This window comes from Panthera pardus, unplaced genomic scaffold, assembly GCF_024362965.1.
Source record: "Panthera pardus isolate Hobbes unplaced genomic scaffold, ASM2436296v1 HiC_scaffold_12, whole genome shotgun sequence".
NCBI classification, from domain to species: domain Eukaryota; kingdom Metazoa; phylum Chordata; class Mammalia; order Carnivora; family Felidae; genus Panthera; species Panthera pardus.
The window spans coordinates 70,706,402-70,720,343 of record NW_026526677.1 but is presented as its reverse complement, the minus strand read 5'-3'; positions in this window follow the sequence as shown (position 1 = coordinate 70,720,343).

The window sequence follows — 13,942 nt, the reverse complement described above, 5'->3', positions numbered from 1 at the left end:
AGGAGGGAAAAGATGGACTTCTTTCTTTTTGTAACCAGAAATAGCAAGACCTCATGTCCTATAAAAGCAAAGATGGACTAAAATATCATGAAACAGACCTGGGTTATAAGAAATAAAAAAGCTATTTCTTGTTGCCCTGAGTCTTTTACTTATATTACAGATAGAGGCAGACACTGAGCCAACTTTGAGGGAATCTAAAACATAAAAATACATTATTTTAAAACATAATAAATACTTTTTTTTTGGTTCTCAAGGAACCAAAGAGCATCCTGAGTTAAATGAAAAGGAACAAAAGAATATCCATGTTGTCTGGAACTGAAGTTGTTTAAACACAATATATCAGAAGAAAAGTAATCACTAAAGTATGCAGGCCTATGTGTGTATATGTATTTATATATGTATGCATGCATACATATGTGTTTATGTGGGGATATGTGTAGGAGGGAGAGAGAAAGAGAAGAGAAATTGAGAAATGAAGGCCAATTGCTGAGAGAAATCTAGTTTTCATCAATTTACAAATAGAAATTGGGACTGTACCAGATATGAAGATGAAACATTTTGAGTCCATTAGGCTTTCTTTGAGTTGCAATTGTTAGGGCATAGAATTTGCAACACATAGATATTTCCTTTGCTTTGCATGCCTGTGCTGCAGAGATATTTAAACTCACGCCTCATGTATCCCTCTGGAGCTCACGCTCAGTCTGATCCTGGAAATGCTGAATATCTGACTGATCTCTTCATGAATCCGAGGCTGTTTTATCTCAAGGCTTAGCATGCTGTCAGTAATTCAAAAGTCCTTAGTCCTGCCATTAAGCTAGATTTTGCCTCACAAGAGAAAAGAGGGAGAACTAAGGCTCTCTGAAAAGCCAACATGTAGGGTGACCTTGTTCTGAACCCTTTAAAATCATCAAGGCTGGGATAGAATCATCTGGGTTATTTTGAGTCACATATATTTCCAATTTCTTTGCACAGAATTATTTTTAGTCTTAATTTTACTAGCAATGCTGAAAGCTAACCTTTATATCTTTAAGTGTTCTCAATTTTATCATCTAACTGATCTTTATAAAAACCAAGCCTGTCTCAAATTGTTTCTAAAATTTCATTGGTTAACACTTTTACAAAATCACCACTGTCTTTGGGTTAAAATTCACCCTGGGGGTCAGTGTAATATAGAGGTGAAGAGCACAGACCCCTGAGTCAGACTGATGAGCTCCCATTCCACATTCTACTACCTACTTACTCACGTTTCTGTTATTTTCATTTCCTCATCTGGAAAATGGGATAATGATAGCACCCAAGTCATACAGTTCAGAGTATTCGAGAAGATAATTTACCTAAAGCCATTCAAAAATTACCCGGCACACAGTAAGTGTTTAGTGAATGCTAGTTAATATCACTGTTGACACAGAATACAAAGCCCTTTGTGGTGGGACCATACTTGACTTTTAAATCACTGTGGGTCAGGAAATCGGCTAAATTTCTCCATGTATGATTTTGTCTGGTATTTACAACAATCATATTGGATAGGTATAACCCTTGTTTTTAAGCACAGATAGTAGGTACTTCCTCAGCAGCAGCAGCAGCAGTATTATCAGAATCATATTTTCCTTCATCATGTATTATCATTCCAACTTTATAGAGAAAGTAATCCCTTCATATGGATTTGAATAATTTAAACAGAGCACATCCATCTGGAAGAGAGAGACAGAGAGACAGAAATGCTAGCAGGAAGAGAGATAAAGAAACAGACCATTCAGTTTCTTACTGCTGGCATCAATCTCTTTGAGACACAGCAGCACCAAAATTTTTCTAAATTTGCCCTTTATCTTTATCATGAGATCCCTATTTTGGGTAAAGCTACTTTTTTCTTTGTAAACTATAAAGTCCTACCTGCTGCAGTATAGGAGAATACAGAGGATTAAAGTCTCAGAGATGGTGTGATGGATGATCTTTGACTACGATTTGCTGTGGGGAGCACAAGTGATGAGAAGCCAACTTGGTACTCCTAAGGGTAATTAAGGCACAGCCTAGTTTGAACCTCAAGCGATCCTATTCATCCTTCCCTTAATTCAATAAATGTCTCACCACTTTATATTTACACATCTACAAGTTTCTACTGAAAGGACTCTACCTATAATACTGAATATTTACTCAAAGTAGACCTACTGCCTCTACTTGTAGACATGAATTTGTATTTCTACCTCCCTGGGCATTTAGCTACATGACAAATCCACATGCCTCGTGGGTGGGTAGCGTGCTGCCAATGAGACAAATCCTGAGATGAATGCACAGAACGGATAAAGGCTCAGAGAGAAGCCTGGAAAAGGCTGGAACAAGACAAGCACACACGAGCCACTGAAGCTGTTCTGGAGGTCAGCCGGGGTGATGCACATTTTAACCAAGAGCGAGTTCTGTCAGTATTGCCAAAACCACATTCATTCCTCTTGAACCAGTTCCCATTATAAGCCTTTGTTTCTGCTTGAAAACATACAAAGTGTTTTCAAATGTTCTGTCAGAAGTCAAGGCCTAAACTCCTTATGGAAAGTCGCACTGTAAACTGGATACAAGTTCCATAACTCACTGTTGGTGGCTCAGAACTAAGCTGTACTTTTTGTTCCTTCTTCTCAAGTCTCCCATTTTCTCTCCTGTTATTCTCATTTCATGTATATCCTAAAAGTCCAAATGAACAAAATTGGTTCAATATAATTTTTTAATTCTGAATGTGGAAAATCTTGGGCTTAAACTCCGTGATACCAAAAAAGATGGGGCTATTGAATTAAACAGAATAATAGGCTAGCAGAACCAGTTTGGAAAATATTTGATGCAAGATTCTTATTTTTTAAATGCAAACCACACACACACACACACACACACACACACACACACAAATGGTTTGCATTTAAAAATACATAGACTAAAAATTGTGATGGAACAAATTCATTCTTGGCTGTATTTATTTCATGTATAACACTGTATGTAGATGTTTTCAGGCATCCCAGATCTCAGGAAATATAAAATCTCAGAGTTAGTTTGGTAAAACAAAAACTCTACTGGATAATGAGATCTAGAGGATCAACAGATGTATTTAAAATTTTTTTTTTTCTGGGGCACCTGTGTGGCTCAGTCCGTTAAGTGTCCAGCTTCAGCTCAGGTCACAATTTCTTGGTTCATGAGTTGAAGTACTGCATCGAGTTCTGTGGTGACAGCTCAGAGCCTGGAGCCTATTTCAATTCTGTGTCTCCCTCTCTCTTTGCCCCTCCCATGCTCATGCTCTGTCTCTCTCTCTCTTTCAAAAATAAACAAACATTAAAAAAATAAATTAAAATAAATAAATTTTTTTTCAACGTTTATTTATTTCTGAGAGAGAGAAAGAGAGCACGAGTGAAGGAGGGGCAGAGAGAGAGAGGGAGACACAGAATCCAAAATAGGCTCCAGGCTCTGATCTGTCAGCAGAGAGCCCAACACAGGGTTTGAACTCACAAACTGTCCGATCATGACCTAAGCCAAGGTCATATGCTTAAATGACAGAGCCACCCAGGGGTCCCTCAACCTATGTATTTTAAATGAACAGCTCATTAATAGAAAAAAATGGGGTTAAAACTGCCAGCACTTAATTATTTAAATGTAGGATTAAAGTTAAACATCTGTTGGAGGTATTGTGTGTTTTAAATATAATGATATTGATGTACAATGATATAGCAAAAGAATGGGATAGAAGGAAAGAAGAAGGAATAATATATAATTGTACTAATTTCTCACCTATCACAGATGGTAGTTAACAGAAATTCTGAAGTTGAAAAAATACTTTAAAAATATGACTAACATCTCAACTTTAAAGGCACATGTAATAAATAGAAATATATTTTAGGACATAGCTCTTGTGATAGACAAAGATTTTAAAAAGTACAGTACTTCCCTTGGAGTACTTAATTTTTTTAAGTAAACTTTTTCCTTTAGAATAGTTTGAGACTGACAGTGAAAATGGTACAGACTCCCCTTCTACCTCCACAGCCATCTTCCCCTATTATAACACCTGACATTAGTATGGTCCATTTGCCAACAATGATACATTCTTACTAACTTAGCTTCATACTTTAATTCCTTAATTAAAGTACCTTAATTTTGATCTAATGTCTTCTTCTATTCTAGGATATCATGTAGCATATCACATTACCTTTAGTGATCATGTCTGCTTAGGCTCCCCATGGCCATGACAAGTTCTCAGACTTCCCTTGTTTTTGATGACCTTGGCAGTTTTGATGAATACAACTCAAGTATTCATAGAATGTCCCCCAACTGGGATTTGTTTGATTATTTTTAACGTTTATTTATTTTTGAGACAGAGAGAGACAGAGCATGAACGGGGAAGGGTCAGAGAGAGGGAGACACAGAATCTGAAACAGGCTCCAGGCTCTGAGCTGTCAGCACAGAGCCCGACGCGGGGCTCGAACTCACTGACCGCGAGATCATGACCTGAGCTGAAGTCAGCCGCTCAACCGACTGAGCCACCCAGGCGCCCCTGTTTGATTATTTTTATAGTTAGACTGGGGTTACAGGTTTTGGGGAAGAAGATCACAGAGGTGAAATGCCATTTCCATCACATTATATCAAAGGTCCATACTGCCAACATGATTTATCACTGTCAACCTAACTTACCTGGCTGAGGTGTGGCTGTCTGGTTTTTCCACTGTCAAGTTTTCTTTTTCCCATTTTTCATGCTTTACTCTTTGAAGGAAATTACTATACACAGCCCACACTTAAGGAGTCAGGAGTTATGCTTCACCTTTTTGAGGGTGAAGTATTTACATAAATTACTTGGAATTCTTCTGCAGAGGTGATTTGTCTATTCTAATCTATTCTATTGACTGATTTATAATTTATATATGCATTGAATTTTTAATAATGTCAAGATGTCAAGAATAAAGGCACCTATTTAAAAAAAAAGAAGGAAAGAAGAAAGGAAAGAGGGAGGCAAGGAAGGAAGGAATGAAAGAGAAAAGGAAGAGAGAATTCTGGAACTGAAGTCAGTCCTTCACACAGGTGACCTGATCATATCAGTCTCTCCTAGTTCCATTTCATTACCTGTCCTGAGTACATCCTACTATATAACTAGAGAAAAGCTGAAAATTGTTTAACAGTTATAGTTTACTTGGTTGTTACATCCTAGATGCAAGTTTGTGTTCAAAAATACTGAACCTTAAGTCTTTAAAACAATCCTGATTTCCACTTAGAGTAAGCATAAATCACAAGCTTGTATTGCAAAACTGTTAAACTTTTTTCTTTAAAAAATGTTGACCAAGAGTCAGTGATCAGGATCAATTACATTCCCCATCCACCACTCATACTGGACATGCTAGACATCCCTCCCATTCCGTTCACTCCCATAGATGCACGGCTTCCACTACTGTAGTAGCTGCTGTTCACTGCTCCTTGGCTGCCTATGCAATGTTTGATTGAAAATCACTGGAGTTTTCCTGTAAAACTTGGTCATATCCACTCATGCTGCTCTGGCCGCCATAGCCGCCCCCATAACCACCACTCAGCTGCTGAGAAATCTTTTTATTTTTTTATTAAAAACATTTTTAATGTTTATTTTTGAGAGAGAGAGAGAGAGAGGATGAGAGAGAAAGAGACACAGCTTGAGCAGGGAAGAGGCAGAGAGAGAGGGAGACACAAAATCCAAAGCAGGCTCCAGGCTCTGAGCTGTCTGCATGGGGCCCAATGTGGGGCTCAATCTCACGAAGTGTAAGATCATGACCTGGGCTGAAATCAAGTCAAATGCTTAACAGACTGAGCCACCCAGGTGGCCCAGGGTATAATATATTTGAATGCATATTTAGTAACAATTAGGGTACCATACATAAAAGCTGAAATTTAGCTCCTATTATAGTGTAAGTAACTAAATGTAGGCAAGTATCAAATAAAAAATTATCTCCTCTCTGTCTCTCTCTCTCTCTCTCTGTCTCTCTCATTCTCCCTCTCCTCTCCTTCTCTCTTTTACACACAGAGCTCAATTTATATATCTAGAAGCAATGACAGCTATGTTACAACTTAGGCTAGTCCTTTTTGACTTTGATTTTGAGAAGGATCTTGATTTCAGAAACATTAAAATGTGGAGAGGGAGTGCATCTTAGAATTAAGACACTATACTATTTATCATTTTTAGCAAAACATAGGGCTAAATCATGAATCAAGGGCAGCTGTATAGATCAGTCTTCTACTTATGCAACAAATATATCATTTTATCTTTAAGAGCCAATACTCTTTTTTTTTAAGTTTATTTATCGAGAGGGGCGGGTGGCACATAAGCAGGGGAGGGGAAGAAAAAGGGAGAGAGAGAATCCCAAGCAGACTCCTCTCTGCCAGCACAGAGCCTGATGCAGGGCTTGAACTCATAAACTGTGAGATCATGACCTAAGCCAAAATCAGGAGTCGGAAGCTTAACCGGCTGAACCACTCAGGGGCCCTAGCCAATACTTTCTATTTGTTAGCCATTCATTCTTTGTATCTATAATTCATTGATAATTGGAATTTTTCATAGTGAAGTAAAAGCAACCTTACAACATATATCATCAAAAAGCAAAAACCTTACAGATTATATCACGAAATAATATACTGGGGTGCCTGCGTGGCTCAGTTGGTTAAGCATCCGACTTTGGCTTAGGTCATGGTCTCATGGTTCCTGAGTCCGAGCCCCACACAGGGTTCACTGCTGTCAGTACAGAGCCCACTTCAGATCCTTTGCCCCCCTGCCCCTATCTCTCTGCCCCTTCCCTGATTTCTTTCTCAAAAAAAAAAAAAAAAAAAAAAAAAAAAAGAATTTACCAATTTGTTAATATGTGCTTTGGTATTTTAATTACTTGAAAATTGGCCACTTATATGAACCACATTTGGAAAAATCCCCTCAAACAAAGTGTATCCAGAAAAATTAAGGCAGGAAAGTCTTGAAATCAAGCAAGTTAAAGCCCTCCCGAAACATATATACTTCCATATATACTCAGGTGAAGCAACTGAGACTTAACAAACATTTCCTAAATTCATGGCAAAATTAGGACTGTAAACCACACTTCCTGGTTCTATGCCCAAAGCCCTTCCCACTTCATCGTCCAACCATAATGTGTTTTCTTCCTTGACCTATAACAGGTAACTAAAGATCTGCAGTAAATAACTCATGATTGAGAGCACACATTATATAGTAGGTCAAGGCAAGCTCATCACCCATAGAATAATATTAGGAGAGATCCAGTCTACCATTAAGTGGGCTCTATGATCCCTGCCCCAATCCTTCCTGGTTTGTCTCTGAACCTACTCCCCCTGCCCTTAAAGCTGATTGGCCAAACCAACTCCTATGTATACAGGTGGCTTGAGAAATAAAATCACTTATCTTGTTTCATTAAAACAATAACAACATTGTAAATATTATCAAGAAAACATATTATTTTAGCCTAAAAGTTTCCTTCTGGGAGTCTGGGAATGTCTGTTAGGGAATGTTCCACATTCTAAAAGCTATGTTTGTTTTCAGTCCATTTTAAGTGGAATATTTTTCACCCTTCTGAGTAGGGCAGACAAAAGCTTTAATTAAACAAATGTCACATGGGAACTCTTGCCCCCAAAGCCTTTATTGGCCCTAATTAGCAGATGCAGCTGTAGACTCTATCAATATGAGATGGTCTGTTTATTGTGTCCATTTATATCATACTCATCAGGGAGTATGTGGAAGACACCCCAGAATTATCAGCTTTAATTAAAACTGGCTCAAATGGTGGAGAAAATAGCCCACGCAAAAATGGGTCAGGTAAAAGAGGAATATTAATAAAATAAAAAAAAAAAAAAAAAAAAAAAGCAGTAACCACAGCACACTGAGAATATTACCATGGCTTCTTTGAGAAAACTGGAGGAGGGTGTTTGATGTTCTGATTGTCAGCAAATGCCTGAGAGACACGCAGACATTTCAGGGCTGGGCTGAATTATACAGACAGGGGAGCTCCTGAGTCAGAATGTTTTCTTCTCCTCCCCAAGGTTCCTAAATGACCCAGCGCTCCCCTAGCTTTCATTCTAAATAGACTGGGAAGGAGAAGTGGTACATTCATTTAGACGTATTCATTGAATCCATCATTCAAGGAATTATATACAGTTAAATCTGGAAGCTCCTGGAAAGTTATTTGATGTATCTTAAATACAAAATCTAACAATATTTATTCAAATTCTGCTGTGCTTTTATATATTTTTCTTATCCTTACAACTCAAAGCTGGTACCTTGCATTTTCCAGATAAACTATCTTAGGCTCAAAAATTTCAAGTCCTTTCTAAATGTCATAGAGTGAATACATGATAGAAGCAGGATCTAAACTTCAGTGTGATTCCAAAGCCCAGACACCTTTTTCCAAACTGAGGCTTCTCTATATTAGTCAAAAGAATTTAGAATTTTGGCCAATAACTTGTTAACATGGATAAAGGAGCTGGGATTTCTGAAGACCAACAAACTGAAGTTTAAACCTTTTCCCACAGTTTCTTCACTCATGAAATCAGGATAATAAATACTCTTTATGAAAGTTGGATTATCTGAGATAAACTTTGTGAGAAGATTTTGGCCTGTGGAAAATGCTTGATAACCATTGTTGCTTATTCTATTCTCACCATTCCATTGTGACCCTATTTTGAAAGACACTGAGATGGCGGTTCATCAAATCTCTTTGGTATGTCATTGGCTTGCTTAATATAAAGCATATACTGATGCTCACCCTTTATGTTCTAACAGAAATATAAGCTTTATTTGTTCTGTTTCCCAAGGAAACAATTGCTAGACGTATTACTCTTCAGTTTAAAAATTGTGAAATTTGAGGGGTGCCTGGGTGGCTCAGTTGGTTAAGCATCTGAGTCTTGATTTCAGCTCAGGACATGATCTCACAGTTCATGGGATCGAGTTCCATGCTGACTGTGTGGAGCCTGCTTGGGATTCTCTCTCTCCCTCTCTCTGTGCCCCTCTGCCCACCAAATAAATACATAAACTTTCTTAAAAAATGTGAAAATTGAAAGTAGCAGTGATCAGCCAGTAATGAGAAAGCTGTAACTATTTAGAATGGGCTTTGTAAACTTTTCTGGTGAAGTCCACTTAAAGGCACAGCAGAACCAGCCTGTGTCCCTATGTGGTTTGAATGCTCTTCAGCAAGCATGAGATTTGTTAAAAGGATATAGTGTTATCTTTAAAATAATGCAGTTTTGTGCTCCTTAATATATACGCTTTTTTAATTGAAAATCATTAAACTGTTAAGTCTACTCTCTTCCTCCCTGCCTTTCAAGTCATTTAATCATGTCTATACTCCAGAAGACATGCCTTCTTTTTTTTTTTTAATTTTTTTTTAATGTTTTATTTATTTTTGAGACAGAGAGAGACAGAGCATGAATGGGGGAGGGTCAGAGAGAGAGGGAGACACAGAATCTGAAGCAGGCTCCAGGCTCTGAGCTGTCACAGAGCCTGATGCGGAGCTCGAACTCATGGACCGTGAGATCATGACCTGAGCTGAAGTCGGACGCTTAACCGACTGAGCCACCCAGGCGCCCGACATGCCTTCTTTAACCATGTCTCCTCATGCCTTACTGAGATATACCCAAGAAGTCCTGGAGAAATTCCATATTCCAACCTAAGAATTACTGGTTTATGAAGTATTTCAACCAAGGTAGGAATAAGCCAAATAATGATTTTTGCCTTCCAGGAATTATTTCTGAGGTGATTGCCATGAAAATAAGTTCTTTTTTGGCATTTGCCCTAACATAGGGAAATTATTCCTAATGAGGACAAAAGAGAGGCAAGAGAAAAATAATGTAGGTTCTATGCCAACTATGCATTTTTTACAAATGTCACATTTGTAAATGTTTATAAATGTAAACACCTCACTATTCAAGTGGAAGCACAATGTAATGAGAAATCATGACAAGTCATAGTCTGGGTCCTTCCAGTTTCACAGCCTATTCCACTTCCTGGTTTATATTTGTTTAAAAAAATTTTTTTAAAGTAATTTCTACATCCAACATGGGGCTCAAAAGTTGCATGCTCTGTGGACTGAGCCAGCCAGGCATATACCCCCATCCCTGCTGGTTTACTTTCAAAGTGGATCCCATGGTACCTGGCTCAGATCCCTTCATTGGGCCTGAAGCCCTCAGTCCCTCACCTTCCTTAGCTGTGGTAGTTTGCTGGCTACAGCTCCCAGCTAAGTCGCTCTCCAGAAATTGCCCTCTAAGGGCATCACCTGGTCCGAGGTTAGGCCTGGATCCCTGGCCACAATCCAGCACATCCCTGAAGGGCCACCCCAGCTCCAGAGCTCCCGGGCAGATTGGTTCTGTGATTGCCGCATCACAAGTCAACTTTTCTTTTTACCCAGTCCTACCTTCCTCATCCCTTTACAGATGCTATTCCAGCAAACAAAAGTTGACCCCAGAGTCGGTTTACTGGGGGACACAGCTTATGACAGCTTCTCATCTAGAGTTGACTTCCTCCAATTCTCCCTACACAGTGATTTCCCAAGTTTCATTAGACACCATCTCTGAATTTAAATGTGAAAATAAAATAACAATTATGTGGGGCACCTGGGTGGCTCAGTCAGCTGGGCGTCCAACTTCGGCTCAGGTCATGATCTCACAGTTTTTGGGTTCAAGCCCTGCATCAGGCTCTGTGCTGACAGCTCAGAGCCTGGAGCCTGCTTTGGATTCTGTGTCTCCCTTTCTGTCTGCTCATTTCTCTCTCCCTCTCTCTCCCTCTCCCTCTGTCTCTCTCTCTCTCTCTCAAAAGTAAATAAACATTAAAAAATATTAAAATAAAATAAAATAACAATTATGTGAATCTGAAACATTGGTATGTGGATAGTTAATTGTAGTTAGCAAAGTGATGATTTCTAATTCAACTAGTTTGAGTGACAGTATCCATTATGCTTCAGGCACTTGACTGTTTGAAATGACAAATGTAAACTTATTATAACCATATGGTGTTAGTATTATTATACTTGCTCCAAAAAGGAAGAAACTGAGACTTATTCAGTTTGTTAAAGTCCCAGCATTAGCATAGTATGAACTCAGAATTTGAACCTGGGCTCTCTTTCCCCAAGTCTAGTGGTTTCCAGTTTACCTGGGAACCTTTGTACTGTTCATGCATATTTCCAGCTCTCTGCTCTCTGAGCACAAGGAGCAGTGAAATTTCAGGTGGTAGTGGCCCTGCCAGTTTGTGTCCCTGATAAAAGACAACATGAAATAGAACTCCTAGCACAACTCCAGATGGGCATAGAACATGAGTAAAAAGGAATCTGAGTTGTCTTAAGTCACTATTCTCGGGCATTATTTATTATCACAGCAAAAACTAGCATAATTAGTATGTGAATTATAACTCAAGGACAGATTTTTTTTTTTTACAAATTTCATATGTTTATTGAACAAAATGCATAGCACAGTGAAGTACCCACTGCCACACACATTTTTGAGTTGCTTCCTCAGAATCTGTTCACCTCTTCTGATAATGAGGCCCTGATTTTTCACTGGGATATTTACCTTCTCAGCCATTCAAGGGTTGCTGGTTTATGGTCCAGCTCCAGAGACAAGCCCAGTTTGGCTGAAGCCAATTGTGACTTCCTGGCTACCATGATGGTTCAGAATTGGGCACACTCCTAACTTGAGCACTAGGAGCAAAACCCAGGACTTAAGCAAGAGGTGTTGGAAGAGACCCTTTCTCTCCCTCTGAATGGGGAACAAGTTGGTGAAATCTGTGGCTACATGAGGGCATCCCTTGGGGCCAAGAGGTCCCCGTCTGTGGACTGAAGATGAAGTGGACTCTGGGGAAGGGAGCAAGAAACCACATTTTTGTAACTCTGAGGAGAGGGATAATTCCTTACTTAAAATGAGCACTACTTCTGGACTTTAAGTTTTGAAAGTTCCCAGATACCTTAGTTCTTTTTTTTTTTTTTTAATTTTTTTTTTAACGTTTATTTATTTTTGAGACAGAGAGAGACAGAGCATGAACGGGGGAGGGGCAGAGAGAGAGGGAGACACAGAATCGGAAGCAGGCTCCAGGCTCTGAGCCATCAGCCCAGAGCCCGACGCGGGGCTCGAACTCACTGACTGCAAGATCGTGACCTGAGCTGAAGTCGGACGCTTAACCGACTGAGCCACCCAGGCACCCCCCAGATACCTTAGTTCTATGTGAGTCTGATTTTCTGTTCTAACCAATAAACTCACAATCCCACTGTCCAGAGAGAACCACTATTGACATTTTGGGTTCATTCTTCTTATACATGTTAATGCATTTGTATAGCGACAATTAATTTTCTTTAGTTTTTTACTTTTACAAAATTGAGAAAAAATATGTACTCTTCTGAAATATTTCAGTTGATAATATTGTTTACCTTTTTTTATGTCAACCAAATCTATCATTATCATTTTTAATTACTGCATAATATTCCATTCTAGAATATGCCATAATTTAACAAATTTCCTACTAAGGAACATTTATACTTTGTCCATTTTTCATATTATAAATATGCCATTTTTATACACTATTTCTATTATTTCTTTAGGCCCTAGAATCACAGAGTGATTTAGGAGCTAGATCACAGAGTATGTGCTTTCTTAAGGCTTTGACGTATTTTACCAGATTATCCTCCAAAAGAAACATATAATTTATATTCCCATCAGCTTGGAAATTGGTGTGTTTGATGGGTAGAAGTAGGTAACTAAAGGCAAAATTCTGGCTAAAAGGAGACTATCTGTTTACTGAATACTTACTGTCTATTATTTGTACAACACTTTGATAGGTGCTGGGGATATACTGGTGACCAAGGACTCTTAAACTTTTTTCTCTGCATTCTTCCTTCTCCAATTATGACAGATTTGTAAAAAGGTCTAGCTTTGTGAATGAATTAAGTAACATCACACATCATGATGTTACAGAAACGTGTCACATAAATAACATCAGATAGAGCAGCCTGGAGATAGTGGAGGTGTATTTGCCAACCATGTCAAACAGTGAGATGTGACATCACTATATGCAATATTGTTCACCCATACTTTCCTCCTGTGCTCACCCCTGTACAGATGTAGCTAGAAGCCTGGAAATTTTATTTCCCAGACTCCCTTGCTAGTAGGGTTGAACAGATTATTACTGCTATTTTTTTTTTTTAATTTAAGATGTATTAATAGAGAATTGCCATATTTGCTAAAATTGAAATGTCCCTAATACTAAAATCTATTTAATAATGTAATATAATTGAAAGAGTTTGGGTTTTGCAATCATGTAGATATAATTTAATTTGAATCTCATCTAACCCATACTTATTTAATGACCTCGAGTTTTGATTTCTTTCTCAGCTCCCATTTACTCATCTATAAAATGAGGCCGATAATATTTGTGTTATAGCATTGATGTGATGGTTTGATAAAATTGATAAAATAAAGCCTTTAAAGCTTTTAGGCAATTGCCTGACACATGGATATCAAATAAGTGTTTTACAGGGGCGCCTGGGTGGCTCAGTCGGTTAAGGGTCCGACTTTGGATCAGGTCATGATCTCACAGTTCGTGGGTTTGAGCCCCGCATCGGGCTCTGTGGTGACAGCTCAGAGCCTGGAGCCTGCTTCAGATTCTGTGTCTCCCTCTCTCTCTGCCTCTCCCCTGCTCATGCTCTGTCTCTGTCTCTCAAAAATAAATAAATGTAAAAAAAAAAAAAAATTTTAAAAAATAAGTCTTTTACAGAAAGTGGTCCTCTCACCTCCTGCATCTGAAAATCATTATTAAAAATACAGATTCCTAAGGCCCATACCAGACCTACTGAATTAGAATCTTAGGCTGTGATCTCCATTTTTAACAAATTCCTTTAACAATTCTTCACTGGGATTTCAAAATTATTATACTAAACAAACATTAAATATTTCTATCATATATAGATTCATATATGATTCAGCAGAC